Here is a 17257-nt window from a genome sequence, read left to right as displayed (position 1 = left end):
ATATAACGGTTTCGTTTCAGGATGTCGATTGATATAATAATCGTTTGAAAATCATTAATAATAATTTTGAATAATTTATTCAATAATTTTTATAACGGCTATTCATATTCCCCATCCCCTATACTAATTGCATAAATCCTTGCTCAATCTGTTTGCTTGGGTTTCCCATTTTTTACTTCAATTCCTTTTTCTTTCCGGTCAATTTCATCCATTCACCCTGATCGATTTTCTACCCCAACAATTGCCACCATTATCATTTCAGAACTATGTTGCGTGATTTATATATATATATTTATCTATATGTACGCAGTCACGTGTTCAACAGGAAATTCAATATAACGTAAAGCTTGTCAAGTTGTCTTACGAATATGTTATAATACGTAAACCACACAAAATGTCATTGAAAACTCCGTGTAACATACATAGAGCCAGATATTCCGAAAATTCAGGAGCTTTTAAATAAGCTACAAAGCAAAAAAATCTGGAGGTTCAATAACTTTATCCCCCAAATCTTATCCAAATTTTATGACGATTTCGAGCTTAAGTTTCATCTCGTCAGTTGTGCTATACGAACGCGCGTTTGGTGTTGGGACAAAAGTTGAAAAAAAAGCTCTGTAAATTTTGCAAACTCTGGAGCTTGCGCTTTCAAAAGAGCTCCGAATAGCCTATTAATTAACAAGCGAGCGATATGAGAATTTTGTTTAATTATTGACGGCAATGAAAAATAATTATTCCGGACTTGCAAGCTCGGCAGTGATACCGATTTAATATAGGGTACGGATCGATAAGTCCCACTGTCAATTTCGAGGCGTTTAACTTTATCCGGTAGAGAAGCTTGCAAGCTCCAAAAGTACACTCGACGGAGTCCACTCGGAGCTCGAGGAACTTTTTAATCCTCCTCGAAAGCCCGTCCTCCTGACTAAGGTGGAAGTTTCTTATTTTCCTGGGTTCTATTTCCCTTTTTCTCTTCTTTTTTTTATCGTCAAAGCTTTCCGGCCAGGTTCGAATCTCTGCGATAGGGTTTATGAGTCTTGTATATCCCGCTAGGACGATCATAAATGCTCGCGAGGACTCCTAATAACTCTATAGGATATAATAACCCCAGAGAGAGAGAGAGCTTTCAGAAAATCTGAAAACTTTTTAAGCTCGTTTCGCAAAGTCCCTTATGCTTTAGGAAAACTCGTCCCACTTCGACGATATTGACTATCGCGATATAATACATTTTTTCATAACAAAAATGGAAATTCTTTGAAATTCTTCATGACCTGGAAAACCCATAAAAATGTTGAGTTTCCTTATAAGATTTCGAATAGAAAGCCTTGCACGATCATATCCCGATAACTGAGATCGTTCAAAATATATTGACGTTGAAAAATACCGTCGTAACTGTACCCAATCGAGAAAGGGGTTTATCCATGATTTCTCAAAGGATTATATGTATGTCTCTCTCTTATTCACGCAAGCCCCCACGAGCCCATCTCTTTCGCACTCGCAGCAGGTATAGCAAACTATGAAAATTCCTTTTTCAATTCGCTCGATCAAACTTTACGACTTGTCAATAGCAAACGGTCAACTTCTCTTGCAATTGACAGGACTGTCTTAACAAATGGAGTTCAATCGGTGTAACCGTGGACAGCTGTCAATACTAACTAGTACGTTTATTTGTAAGCCAAGCAGTCCCGTACCTGTACACAGACCTAGTACTAGCACGAACTGCCTTCTGAACTCCTGACCTACGATCTTGAATGATATAATGGAAGTGTTTTAGAAATCGCCAGTGGTGGTTCCGTGAGTGATGCAGAGTTTAAGGGCGAGTTAAAAAAAAGAGGTAGGGGAAAAGCGTGCTAGTCGACTATCCCAAAAAAAAGGGGTAGTTGCGTTCACTCCATTTACTCCTCGTTTCCTGGAAGGACCCAAGAGCAACCCTGAGAAGCTCAAGTAGAGCAGCCAGAAACAGTTCAGATCTAAATCTACAGTCAACGAATAAATCAGAAAGAGCTTTCCTTCTGTGTCAGCATCCCTCTCTCTCCCTCCTTCACTCTTTTGAAATATTTGTCCTCCCTCGACTTCCTACTTTCAGTCCACAACTCTATGGCGAGTAGCAAAAAAAAGTACTACGAGGAAATTATACACCCTAACCCTATCTACCCCTACCTATACTTCTCCTAACTCGTTAACACTTTTTTTATCCGAGCTATTACATCTTGAAATTTGTCAAAAACCACCCTTAAACTGTATTTTGGGATAGAATACTCAGCAGACTATTTCTCTATAAGGCAGGGAAAATATATGGTGGTGCACTCGGATCGTACACCATGATCGTTCTGGAAGTATCCCTGGGGTTGACAGTTCCTAATATTTCTCTTACTTGAGAGAACACCGTATAGAGAAGAAGAGTGATAAGAGTCCGGGTTGGGCTAAGGGTGGCGAACGATAGACGAAGAAACAGCGAGAGGGGTGGTATCGGTGAATCTGATTCGAAAAGACTTTCATATTCACTGGTCCGAGTTCTCGAGGGGTTCAAGATGTTCTTGGTCACTGAAGGATCCGTAGACATTTTATTTCACGAGTGATAAGATACATTTGCGAGAGGGGAATGAAAAATAAAATACTACGAAACAGCGAGGAGTACCGAAATTACAGGGGATGGCTCGTTTACAGATTCTACAAAGTTTTCCACTTCGAAGACATTTTCTAAAATAAAAATTCAGCCTCGCCCGATAACCAGGTGGTGGATCTACAAATGAATAAAATTACCCCTGAAGACGACGAGTACACAGTGATAAATTTTTTGATTTTCTAGTAGATACATGCTTGGATTTCAATGGGGCTGAACGGGTGTGAACTCCGGGTGATACAGGTATGGAACACTGCATTGTGTAGACTGTAAACGGAAATGCGGGTATGCGTAGGGGACGTAGGAGGTTCTGAAGGCATCGAGGGGGCAAATCCCGGTAGAGGTAATTCCGAAAATTATGGAGAACTAGCTCAGCATGCTTGCACGTACCTTAAGGTCACAGGGGATAAAATTCAAAGAGGGCTTCAAAATTCCATTTTCCCTGAAACACCCTAACCAATTTTATATGCACTAACCACCCCTATATCGAGTGCCTCTCCGTTATCATCAGCATTCAGTAAATAAAGCGTGATCCTCGCGAAATTAAGTGTCAAGATTTATCTAGGTATCTATCTGGATACTGATATGCTATATCTATATATCAATCACATATGTGCATATACGCTCCTATATAATACATGTCCCATATGTACAGCCATCCCTTAGGGTGTCGAGAGGTGAGAAAAAACCTGTGAATTTTTTTTTTATGGCAATTTCTATTTGTTCCCCGATGTCTACATATGTATCCGTACATATTTATATACTGTGACGTTTGTAATTCATCAATTCGGTATTGTCCGAAATCGTCGCGCTTCGCGCCGCCGATTTTTCTGTAATAAACCGAACCATTTATTTGAGATCGAAGTGTCCGACTAATTTTGTGTGTCGCGTGATCGTCTGACCCATCCGACCTATTGTTCCGAATCCCGCCGCCTCCGCGTAGCTGAGTTAGCCAACGTAGGCACGCGAAGACATATCGTAGAAACAGATACGTGGTTCCCGTTTTGGAACCTGGCGCCCAACAATACCTTAGGTATTTTCGAGAGTGAGCTTTGTTAGCCCCTGGGTTGCCTGGAACGCGTAGGAATCGCGTAAAGGTGTGCGCCGGTCGGTCTTGCATTTTCCGGTGAGGTCGATCGCGTAAAAATACGTCACAATACATATGGTATATAATATATATATTCCGTTGTTCATCGAATCCCAAGTAAAGGTACGTTCACAACATTCAGACACAGTATTCTAGTACGATGCACAGTGGACACCACTATGACTATGTTCCACGCTATCAAAGCGTCGATCACGAAATAAAAAGCCGTAAAATTGGGAAAGGGCTGACGCCATAAGGAAAAAAGTTTTCTATATAGTAGTATAATTTATGGGGTCATATTTAGCGACGGTTCCGTTAATGAGGTCTGTCGCGCGTGAATTACGACGCTAAGAAATCCTGGGCTCACCTCTCGCGCGACACTGCGCTTCGATGGTACAGGTCGTTTCATGAGAATAGGCCGCTCCGCCTTAAATATCCCATAGATCTCCATCTTTATAGGTGCTACAGCTAAGAGTTCCTTTTTCTACTGATCACCCTCGTCATCCCTTATCCCATCGTCATCCGTAGGAGTTCCTTTCTCACCCCCTTACCACTATAGTCCGTACGAGAAGCTCGAGGGAGAATAACGACGCGGCAGGGGTAAAAAAAAGGAATCCCTTATTCTCGTCAGTCCGCCTGGGGTGGGTTCTGGGCAAATTTTTACGCCCTTATTTATTTCTGATGATCCTAATTTATTCCACGAACGAACAAATATCCCGAGGCTTTTTCAAGCGTTTCTGTTTGACTACTAGCGGCATACATATATCCACTTCTAGTACAGAAAGGGACGCTGTAAAAAATTTTCATCCCCATTTTTATTTGTTTCAGCATTTTTGTTTTCATTTTATTTTCATCCTTTCCAACCGATAAAACCGTTAACTTCCCTTCTGAACCCCCCCCCTCCTCCAATGCGCGAAAAAGCCTTGCGTATAAAATTAGCATTCGACACAAAGATTCGCGACTGTGTGTCACGTTGGTATCGTCGTCGATCTTAAGGGCGCTGTCGCCGCTATAAAAACGTAACAATGAAACGTCGCCGTAAAATGTCCAAGTAATAACTATGAGAAAAGACACAGTCCTGCATGATATCGTACTACCCTAGCAGCCCTTGTGGTTTTCCATCCCCTAGAAAAATTTCATTTGATTCCGCTGATAGACCATGAGTGCCATAAGGGATGAAAGGTCTATTCTTAAGGATCGAAGGAGCTAATAAAATAAGCATGGCATATTTTAACCCCTCGTATAAGAACACGTCGAAGCAGTACCACCCCTTTAGTGGAATAGCAAAGTTAGATTTTAGCCAAGGGTACGCGAACGAGTTTAAGCAACTTGCCCTTAAGCTAGTTCGCGGTTAAGCCAACTGGGTAGGATTTGCGGGAACCCTCACTACTGCCCCTACTAGATGCCGAAGTGAGCAAGGGGATGCTGAGAACGAAGATTTATCGTCGGGATTCGCAGGTCTAGCTGTAAACGATCCGATCACTGGACCAATCGGAGAAGGATTCTTCGTAAGCTTGATAAGGTCAAGGCCACTCGTAATCATTCCCAGGAGTCCAATACCTATGAACTTTTGCTCTCAAATGCAAAATATTAAAAAGACCCTCTCGTCACCCTTGGCATCGGATATGAACCTTGCATCACCATCGAGACTATTGATTTTCACCGAATTGCTCTCGTTAAAATCTTTCTCAAGTGAAATTCTACTTTTCTTCGGCGCTCGAGAACCCTCTGAATAAGGGAGAAAGCTGCGAACAAGGATATCCGGAATCGGAATATTCTCGGATTTTCGTATGTCTCGCCCTATACTCGCTACGTACGTATACACGTAAGGGTAGCTTACTAAGGGTTGCCGGGGTAGCCATTCAGCTATCCAGCCGGCTAGTCAGCTAGCATCCACCACCCCTGTGAGAATCGTAACGTTGGATATCTCTCCCATGGCTTGTACTCACTTGGGAACAACCCCATATAATATATACACACATTCAACCCTACGTGTACATATATATATATATATCTACCTAGCTACCATTCCTCTGCCTACCCTATAGCTACCCTCTACCAAACTACTGCTACCACCTACCCACGCTTCCCTGACCATCCCTTTACTCACCACCGAACCATCTATCTTTTTCGCTGACTCGACCCCGCCCATGGATAAGATTTATAAGCGCGAATCCGAATGAATATGAAAGGAGAGGATTTGCCGCGCTTCTTTAGACAGTTATACGTGGCCAGTGGGAAACGAATTGTTTTCTTAATATTTTATATGAAGTCAGAATTTTTACGTCAAACAGAAGTGTGCTATAAACTTCATATACATGTATACTCAATTTCGAGGTACGATCCGATGAGTCTTTTTGATAAGATTTATATTAATTTTTCATGCGAATTCTAAATATACCTATATATACATTGTGCTGTGATTTTTCGACTCATGGTCACAAGGCGACTCCAGCTACCGATTTGGACAACCTTTTTGCTTTTTGGTTTACTTCGAGTCGCCACCCTCATCAGAAGCCACATTCTCGGGTTGATTCGTACAGTTACGCAAATGATTTTGAAAGATTTTTTATTATTTAGTTGAGCTCGAGGTGCTCGAATCTGCCGTGGAGAGATAGTCTCGACGTACCGAGTTGCCCGGCAGAGAAGGGTACCCGACGGAGACGTCTTCGCGGATCGGCAGAAGTCCGGGTGAGATACCAGCATCCCGCTGGAGAGTGGCAAAGGGCTGTAGAGCAGGCGTAGATAAGGTTTTGATACGTTCAAGGGCAGGTGAGGAACCCCCTGACCCGAGTTGAGGATGCGGTGTCCAGCTGTAGCCCTATGCCCTGGGAAAGCGGCCGTGGAGGATTTTCGATTTGTTACGTATCGATTCGCTAAGGAACGCTCTCGAGTTAGTTTACAGGGACGACTCGAGGAAAAGGATAGGAGTTATTGGCTATAAGGATCTCGATCAATCAGAACGATTAGTTCCCGAATTTGACTATTGTCAAAGCAGTCTGTCTTGGGACACCGGTCGACGTGCCTCGAGCTGCCTCGCGCTCCCGTGCTGTCTGTTGATAGTTTTTCTAGCTGTGTTTCCTATACGGTATAGGAAGTTCTCGCTTGTGTGGTTCTCGCGTTACTCTCGTAATATCCAGAAAATCTTATAGATTTTTTGCGTGCGTTTCGGAGGTGCAGTGCTGTGCTATGGAGCAGTGCCCATTTGAGTGTACCCTGGATACAGTTCTCGGTCTTCATAGATCAGCTGAACCAGCTATGGTGAGTACTCCTAATTTATTAATTTAAGCCAATTACCAAAGTTTTCCACGAATTTTGGATAGTCGCCAGAACGCACCTCGACGGAGTCAGATACATAAATTTTCTTAATGGGATTCAATCCGTCAGAATTTCTTAAGAAATCTGCTCAATTTTTATTTTTCAATATAATTTTTCAAAACTGTACAATCCCATATTGCATAGCGTGCGAGATAAAAATCGAAATACAAATTACATAATATCCGCACAGTGATTCATAATAATTTTCTGTGAATCATTGTATAACTACATATCTTCGTGCTATGGTGACACCCAGTATCTACCCTATGGAAATTTTAGTGGTTCGCCATTACTACATTATAATTTACAGGGAAGTACCGCAGAGTAGGCCATTAACAAGATTCCATATGGTCCATATACGTGCCATGACATATATATATATTTATATACGGTTCCACCTATTAGAGGATGAAGTATTATCGAAAAATACAAAAATATAAGTAAACTCCGAGAATAATGAATGAAATATGTAAAAAAGAGAAAAAAATCAGACATCTCTTGGCCATTATCCCACACCGTCTGCCTATACGTGAAAACGAAAACTAATCCTAGAATAACTTACACCCTACATATATAAGCTAAAGGAGGACTTTGAACTTTGTCAGGAATGTGTATTCCGCACATATTTACGCAAGTGTATCCCAACCACAGTCAGTTAAGTTGAGTGGGCTGGCTGGGTGACTAGGATGACTGGCTAGCTCCATCTTCCTCTCTCTAGTCAATATAGCTAACCGTAAATCAGCTCTGTTCACGGAAGTAAGGTTTGCATGGAAAATTAGCTCGTGCGAATTTGAGTGTAAGAGTAGTCTAATTCGGGTGTACAATGGATTCTACTGGGTGGTCAAAATAAAGGGTCACGGGAGATTATAAATTTTTTCTCTCACTATGACGATACATATGGTTACCGTTATCTATGGTCTCCATGTGTGTCCCCTGGCGAGATTGCTGCTTGCATCGTTACGTGGTTGTTTAGGACATGCCTGGGTGGACGCGTGAGAAACGTGACGGGAGGTCAAAGTATTACGAGAGTTCTTACGTCCATTGCGAAGAGAATCTAGCTAGGCAATGAGAGAATCAGAATGAACACGAGTACATATGGAGGAAATCGTGCGCGACTAGAGCCAGTTCTACCGGTTGACAATGTGTGGTATGCATAAGGTTCTAAATATACACTGACCGTTCCGACCCCTCGCTTCTTTACGCTCCCTGTCTCATACTTGGTGCACAGCATCTGCCGTACCACTCTTTTGCCGTCCGAAATGCATTCCTCTATTTTATACCGTTTTACTATGCACTGCATGTCGTACGGTGTCTTGGGTTTTGTTTCAACTATATTTTCTGCTTACGTGTTATTGACTTTTACGGCTTCGTTCGCAGGAACGAAGGAGACGTCGTTTCCTCGTAAAACGTCAAAATTCATTTTCCGACGAAGGAATCTCCGCGATATATAATATTAGCGATGGAAATTGTTTACATTTATTTCCGTAATTCGAGTGTGAAAAAATCGTATTTTACAAGAAAAAATTTAAAAAAGAAGCAAAAGGTTACAATTTTACATCACGATGAAAAAAATGTTTGTTAAAATTATTCCATTTGGACTGTACCTTCTCTTTCGTATTAATAACTATTGGATTTGTCGACGCAGTTTAAACGCAGATAACGCCGCTAATCTGTGCAGTGGTACAGGTGCAAATAATTGTGCTAATTGCGAATGGGTTTTTGGCAGAAGCTAAAGTTTGCCGTTAATGGCGAGACGATAGTCGACAATACGTTTTGTACCTGGAGTTAACGAGCTCGGTACACTGCCCGTCATTGATGCCTGCCGGACAATTTCAATATTATTTTTCCCATCTATGTGAAACCGGCTAATTTCAGATCGATAGCCGACCGAAACACAGTCCGATCTGCATATTGAATATATAGATATTATATGGTTATGTTCCAGTAATACAATAAAGTCCAACAAAGTCATTTCGCATTTGAATCTCCCGCTTAAATATTTCTCTCCGTAATTTTTATAAACCAAATGAATGTACGTATAGTGCATTGATCGTAAATATATAATGTAGAAATATGATTTAAATACATATTTTCATTGGAACCCAAAAAATAAAAAAAAATAATAATTTCGGTGCTCTGGAGCTCGATGTAAATAGTCGAAAAAATCCATGGACACCAGAGAAATTATATGAATATAAACGAAGTAAAATGTGAATTCATACAATTCTAATTATTAATAAATGGAGGACTGCCCGGTGAACGTAGAATTTATCGGTTGAAATTCATTAGGGATGATTGAAAAGTACGATACGATACACAAAAATGACACAAGGGCTGTTTTTGATTCAAAACATAAAAATATTATTGCTTCCGAATGAATGACTGTATCCATAGTTACGTAACGTCCACAGAATTCTTTGCACACTGCTATACATATATATACACTAGGTGTGTATTTTTATTGTTTCTGAGCTACTAAAATTTCCATAGGGATACTGCTTTACGAGCGTATCCGATTTCGTCCAGTTTTATGCAGTTGGGCTTTATTGGCTTTAAAGAAAATTGCGAGGCCAGTTCTGACGACGGCCCTTCAGCCACTCTCCGGCTTCCACTCCCTTGTCAGGCCCCATAGAGTTTTCTCCGAAATTCAAATCTAAGAAAAATGGCTAACGGCCCAGTAACCCACTGGTGCCAGAGGGTTATAAGGGACCGGGATCAACGACACCCTCGTAAAGTATGAGGACAGGATCTCTCAGTTATCCTTGAATGAGATGTTGAGGACAATGTCACCATTTATGATTGTCTGGTTGGAAAGAGTACGAGGAAAGAAGAAAAAAAAATGAGCACCCTTAAAATGATCCAAGTGCTGTCAGGTTTAATTTTACGCTGGAAAAGGCTATAGATGTTTCATACGACGGAAGTGGATAATGACAGTTATATGACAGACGTGCTATTCATCCAGAGTCCATGACAGAGTTTCACTGGCAAAGTGACACATTTATTATCTGTCTGTCAAGAAGGATCGAATAACATCCCTATAATTGAAATGGGGTTGACCACCCTATAATGGAATAAGGGTTGCGAATGAGAGCTTTCTAGACCCGGAAGTGCATAAATAGTCGTTTGAGTTCTGGATGGGTACACGACAATTTCTTGATAACGATAAAAGAGAGAGAGAGAAAGAAAATATCGAACGTGAGAAAAGGGGGGATGAAAATGAAGTAGGAGGAAAAGAAAAATAGAGAAATTTTAGAAAAATACTCGAAGATATAATCGATCTTCAATTTCCATAAAAGCGTCAATCACAACTCGTTTTAGACCGAAGTTAGTCAAATATCGTGGGAAAGGGGTGGAGAATTGTTCTAGAAGGAATAAAAACTTGAAACGCTTCGAGGTGCGGAGTTTCCATAGAAAAATCGGCTATCGACCCTGGGGGGAGGGAAGTCGTTGAAGGTTTCCGAAGTTATCCAGAAGGAAGGAATAAAGGGACCAGACGAATAAGGGTCGAGGGTGAATGGGTGGCGGTACATAGAGAGTGAGGGGGATGAAGTAGTAGGAGACAGAGGATAACATATAGAGATGATAAAGCCTGCAGATGGGAATAATAGAATCGCATATTATATCTATCCCACCCTGTAGCGAGGGGCGGGAGGAGGGCCGATATTTTATACGTGTAAGTATATGTACCTAGATAGGGGTTGTAGGTACCTACTAGGTCTCGGTAAACTTTTTCAATAAAACCCTGAAGAAAAGATGCCGGCTATAAGCCGATTCCGGATAATCCGGTGCAAGATTGATAGGCGTGTTTGCAGGCGACTGACCTGGGAAATGTCGACAGTATCCAGTGACTCCTTCTTTTGGCTGTGCTGCCACCAGCCGTTACTACTGCGGGTGCGGAAGGCAGTGGGGACAGGGCTGAGAGACCTTTTTCGCAACTAGTTTTTATGTTACTTCGACAACACCCTGTGTACAGGACAGTGTAAATAAGTATATCGCTCTTCCACTGGAACTGGATACGCCATGCTGGATGGTGAACGTAGAAAATCCGATAGCTAGTCAGACAATCTGATTTTACGGCCGAGCGTACGGAAAGGACATTACGTTCAAAGGACTTCGAGACGTATATTAAATTTTCGTTTTTATATCTTTTTATATAAAACAAAATTGTGCAATATTTTGTCAAGATGACTCCAACCCCTTGCAGCCATGCAATTGGGATGTCTTTCATGAAAATTTTCAGGGTATGTCTTAACACGGTAATTAATGCCAGCGCACCGGGTGCGCTACCTTAATTAGTTCTGCGACGCTGCAATTTTCGGTACGAGAGGCAGGGATGTAATATTATGAGAATCAGGGGTAACAGAGTGGTAAGGTTGCCGGGAGCCGTAAGGGTGGTAGCAAGGGTAGCGGGATGGCCAGGAGCACTGAGTGGCGACCATTTGTTCCGAGGGACAAAAACATCGGCGGTGTCGCCATCACCTCGTGAATAAATAACCGGCGTCCCCGCGTCGCGGTGCTCGCTTAACGTCCGCATTCCCAAGCGGCCCACATGATCCCCAGTAACCGACGATCCTACCCCGTCTCATTGTAAAAATAACGGTCTGCCGAAGGGCGGTTCGTTAAAAAAAAATTTATGATGACCATCCCTTTTAGGGGGAAGGGCGAAAACCGCAGAAACAGTATCGGCTTTTTATGACGCTTGTGGTTTTTATCAAATTTAGGGAATTCGCTGGCGACGATAATCGATGAATTTTTTAATACACGTTAAATATGGATAAACAGGTAAAAACCGAAAACTCTGGTAGCAGACTTATTAACACTTTCGCTGTAGCACCCGGGCTGCTATGTGGTCATTGTAACCACGGAAGGGGTAGTCAAAGGTTTAAAGGGGTGAACCAAGTATGAATTAAACAAGTTCAATATTACGTTACCTGCACGCACCCAGTGGCCAAATGGATAAAACGAGAGCGGGTCCGATGGGTGGGATCCCGTTGAAAAAATATCAGGGATAAAGATAAAAACAAAATGATCTATATGCAGATACCCAGTATATTGCTGGATGCCGAAGGGGTGGGTTGTGTAGACATAGAACCAACTGAGGGTGGTTGCGGCATGTGGAACAGGGGTAGTAATATATCGGCAGCCAAAGGTTTCAAAGTTTTCGGTTCAGTGGTCGCCCCGTAATACATCGTCCGACCTACAAGCGACGCTAGCGCCGCCAGGTCATCCCCGTCTGCCAGGGATGGTATCCTGATCAACCCCTTCCTGCAAGATCATCCTCGGCCAAAGATCCAATCCCAACCTACAAACCTTCAATAATTCCCCAATCTTCTTTCACCCCGCCATACTACGATCTCTCGGTATATTCTATTTCTTGTCGCACCCAACCGGCCAGGGGGGGCATCGACACCCCTTCTCAACCAACACCCACTTTTTTTCTTTTGTTTTTCTTAGGGGCTTTTTCTCAGCAGTGAAATATTGCGACACCCACCGCGCCAAGTCTAGGGCTTTGGGTGCCATCCTGGACCTGAATTTTTCCTATTTTTCCGGATGCCAAAAGGCACCCTCTTAACCCCATATGTACTGGGACGGACCAACCCCTCTGTGCCCTATGTTATGTTCCAGAATTATTCCTATCTGAGCTTGCAGTCTACATGTAACCCTGCGTCTATTCAACTTTTGTTACTCTCATGTTGCACTACCCCATACAGGCCTTTTCATCTATAACAGAAACTCAAATAGGGGATGTATATTTTGCTCAATGATATATTTCCGGCTTTATCAGAGTAATTTTTCCCGGCTGTTTTAACCAAGTACAAAATGTACCCAGTACAGTTCAAACGAATGTACGCGTAGGGCATAATAAAGCTCCCATATGGTTCGTACTAGTAGGGAAACTGCGCGGATAGCCAGACTAACTTGTGACTGGACATTGAGCGTGCGAATGATGTAAGCTTCTATCAGAGTCCATCGTATAATTTCCCGGAGGGTCGTTGCGCGTCCCACAAGAACAGGATGCGAATTAAAGATAGACAAAGAAAAAAAAAACGAAGTCAAGCATGGAGTCCATAAAAAGTATATAGCGAAACACCGTCATATAAGAATATAAGTTTTCTCATTGCCTATACAATCACCATGTTAACGAGCCAGCTCGGTAATTTTTAATGGGTAATAATAACAACAATAGCAACGTACGATTCCAGTAGAATAGAACGGTTAATGACCAGACCTACGCTGCTGCCATTTCAATCTTCGAGATAAAATCCAAAAGAGGTCAAACATGTTTTTTTCGGATTTTTGAAAAAATTTTTAAAAATTTTCTTACGACAGCAAATTTATACGCAATATATTTATTGCATTGACGTTTCAACTATCCGATATTTTTACACGGCGCGACGTTGCCTAAAACGTGAAGTCCCTCTACTGAAAATTCTCTCTCAATCTCGGTAGGAACAATTCAGCAGGAATATTCACGTGAAACCTGGGCCGGATTAGCCGTAGGATTCGCGGCGTCGGCCAATCCGCAAATGTCGGGTATTAAATTTTCAAGACTTAAGCCCGAAGCTCCGAACGTTTGCGTGACTTGGGCGCACTCTACGTGCCTTCTTTCGCCACGTGACGTGACTTTTGATGGGAGTTAGTTTGAAGGAGGTATAGATATAGAGTGTATACGAACCAGACAAATATTCGATCGAACAATATATAACGGTCTCATTGGAATACCATGAGAATTTTCGATGAATTTAGGAAAAATTGAAGAGAGTCATTCAGAAACGATAAAGCCAGACACACAATGCTCATAAATTTCATTCGCTCCCATAAATAGACAGTTGCCAACGTTAACTCGTAAAATACGAACCTATTCTTTTAGTAATTTATAAAGGGGAAAGAAAAAAAAAAACTTAAAAATCCAACCATTTTTAGCTTTTACCTAGATTCCACGGACCGCGTGCACGTCTGTTTATTGCAGTTTTCGGAACGCGCTGGGCTTTATTGAAAATCTTTGCTTTACCTCTAACGTCCGATCACGCAGAATCTGTTACTACTGGCGTTTATACTACTCATTTAATTTGGGCGAACTAACAGCTTATCGTTATACAAAATTATTAGCTCTTGTCAATTGCAAGATTGTCTGATCTCTAGTATCTTTTTCCACTTTTAATTGAAAATCAAGTATTTGTTTCCCATTAGTGTTCGGGAGCAAATGGGGTAATTTCCTAATGTCTAATGAAAGTAACCAGCTGCATATCATCAAAGCCAAGGAGCTTCTTGTCAAAAAGTAACTAGATACATATACATGTATAGCCACTTAAAGAAAGTGACACGGGATGATAGAAGCAATATAAGATATTATATCTTATACCACGTGAGGTATCTTAAGGGTCGTTTCGTAAGGGATGGGCGTAGAAGTTTACTTCACAGCTAATGAGAGTTTCCATTCGTCCAACTAATTAACGAACGACACCACTGGCGTTGTAACTATAATTTTCCTTAGGTTCATTTCCATGCAAGCTACATCATACTAATATAATTACACCAGAAGCAATATCTACCGGGTGTACTACCGTAATCGCATCGCTACCTCACCGCCGCTGCTAAAGTTAAAAAGAGCATATTGATTTCGTACAATTTTCAAGAAGACTGTATATTACTCTTGACAATACACGCAATAGGTAGCTGGATGAAAAGTCGGCATCCCATAGCGACCATTAAGTATTCAGAGGTACCAATACGCAGGGTATGACGTGCCGAAATGCTTTCCATGGCTACGCATATATGTATTGTACATATGTATGCATACGAACTAATTTTTGATTACCGAAAAATAGTGGAAAACGAGTCCATTGAATGTGCGGTAATGAATTTCATAAATTTACGTCACCTACTTTTCTCTCGGACTTTCCAGATACTCTTGTCACGTGGATAATTCCAGTAGCCATTAAGCTCGCGTATGCAAACATTGCTGGGATAAAAGTTATTTGCACCTGGTATAGGGAAGCAGAGCATAACCGAAGTAATGCGCCAGCTGCGAGAATCGTTGGCGTTTACGAGGAGAAATGACTGAGAAATAAAGAGAGAGAGAGAGAGAGAGAGAGAGAGAGACAGAGAGATGCTAGCGAAGCAGATAAAATTGAAACGGAGCATCGATCTTACCGTGTTAAACAAGATTACGTAACAGGCAAAAATTTACGAAAAATTATTTCTTTGAGTGCAGCCAAATTTTTTTTACCAAACATATATTATCTCGTCATTTGGCACGACGAGTGATATTTTTAGTGGATGAAAAATATATTGAAATTCATTATACCGATATAGCGACGCACAAGTGTCGATTGAATATATTACGATCTGCATTGCGTAATAATAATAATAATAATCATAATTAAATTTTGAAAAATTCTCATTCGTTCTACGGGGCGAAGCTATATTCGTATCACGATTATCCGCGTTTCCTTCGTGCCTTTTTCGACTGGCAGGAAACGAGGAGATAAAGAAAAGACACGATGCCCCTTAAGTTCCAAACGGGTCAATGGCACCGCGGCAATCAGTCAGTCTCCCGCGAAAGGAATTTCGCTGCGAAGAGAGGGCTGGCCTCGCAATTAAGTGCTCTCTCGTCGTGGCGAGTAACTTTTACAACGTGGCCAACCACTTCGCGAGATGAGTTCCACTTCTGGAGGCTAAAGTGGAAGTCTTTCAGTGGACTTCCGATTTTCGAGTAAAGAGATACGAGGGTTTCGCGCAACCCAGTGAATTTTCGAGTAAAGGTTGAGGAACCGATAAAGAAAAAAGGTAGTCATTGGTAGATTCGAACTAAAATCCTTTCAGAATCGATATCTACTATAAATACCTACTGAGTTAATGGCAATATATATATATATATGTATACTTATAACGTTATCTGACTAGTTATCCGTACTATAGTTGTCTAAGTAGATACTATCCTATATACCTGTAATAAGCCAGAATACATTGCTTATACTTATACCAATGGCCTGTGGGAAGGTTGTGAATGCATTTTAGGAGGGTGGAAAACGACATTGCCTTCCTATGGGGCGGATGAAAATGACCTGGTGCAATCCTAACCGTATCGCGACCCCATCCTGACGACCCGGAGGACTTACGGTTATACGTCCAAGTACACGCTGCCACGCGCAGACTTCCGACGTACCGCGGGTCTTTTATGTAAGTGGGTCGCGAGAGAAAACGACGCGCCGCCCACTTTGAAACGAGGCTCGCAGACGGTGCCGCTACGATTTTTAACCTAGCGTCCTGCATGGACGTCGTCGTAGCGTCCTTGGCAACGTCGTCGTTTAACATTTCTTGCGAGAGTATTTATATATTTAATTTCATTATTTTTGCCCTCTCTTTAATAATAAATATCTATTTACACGTGTAAAAGATGTATAAAAATTTGAAATTTTAGTGTGGAAATTAGACAGTTGTCCAATTTTTTTTATCATTACTTTGACTTTAGGTATACGAACAGGGACTGTCTAAATGGGGTAGAATGGGTAATATATAATATACCGGGTATCTAAGTAAATAAGTGTGCACGTAGGAAGTTACGTATGTATAGTACGATAGTTCTTAGGAAAATTCATAGTGGGTGGAAAATGTCCCAAACGAATAAGGTCTTTAGGCCGAGTGAATCTGTTCGAAACACTTGGAGACAACTTGCAGAAAGCCACCCCGTCTCGGGAATCGTAGAGTCGCTTTGGGATCGCGAGAATAATCCAGAAGGCAATTATCACGGTGTTACGCAAAACCATCCCGTCACTTGGCGCATCTCGAGCTTTACCTACCCTCTGGGGATGGACCATGGGTGGCGCGTCGTCATTGCGCATCCCTCTTCTGAGTATGAGGGTGAACAAAAGTGAAGGGTGTCTTGTTCGAAATTCTATGGACAGTCTTCGCGAAGCCGAAGGACGCCCTGAAGACGTCCCTAGGATTCTTTTTTGTCGACACCGGGTAGTAATAAAAATTTGAATAAAATTTCATATTAATACTGAACGTAAGAGTGAAAGAATCGTAGAAATTTCAAAGGGTGAAAAAAATATAGTTTCTATGGGGGTTGCACGGGTTAAGAGGGTGCGAATGTAACGAGACGTGCATTATGTAGAAAGTTCATAGAGTCCCTGGGGTGGTCCAAGTGTGAGTTATGAGCAACAACGAAGAAATATGGCGGCCGTGAATTTGCTATGAACGTGATGAAGATACCAGAAAGTTTATGTGAA

The 17257-nt window shown here is 41.7% G+C and overlaps 1 protein-coding gene across 6 annotated transcripts in view; it reads right to left on the bottom strand.

Annotated features, from left to right (window-relative positions):
* The window catches only part of LOC107271971, a 57744-nt gene that overhangs the window by 22206 nt on the left and 18281 nt on the right, over window positions 1-17257 (bottom strand). The window lies entirely within an intron of this gene.

Source organism: Cephus cinctus, unplaced genomic scaffold (genome assembly GCF_000341935.2).
Source record: "Cephus cinctus unplaced genomic scaffold, Ccin1 Ccin1_scaffold1073, whole genome shotgun sequence".
Taxonomy (NCBI): Eukaryota; Metazoa; Arthropoda; class Insecta; order Hymenoptera; family Cephidae; genus Cephus; species Cephus cinctus.
The sequence above is the reverse complement of the archived record's forward strand: the minus strand, read 5'-3'. Positions and strand labels throughout refer to the sequence as shown.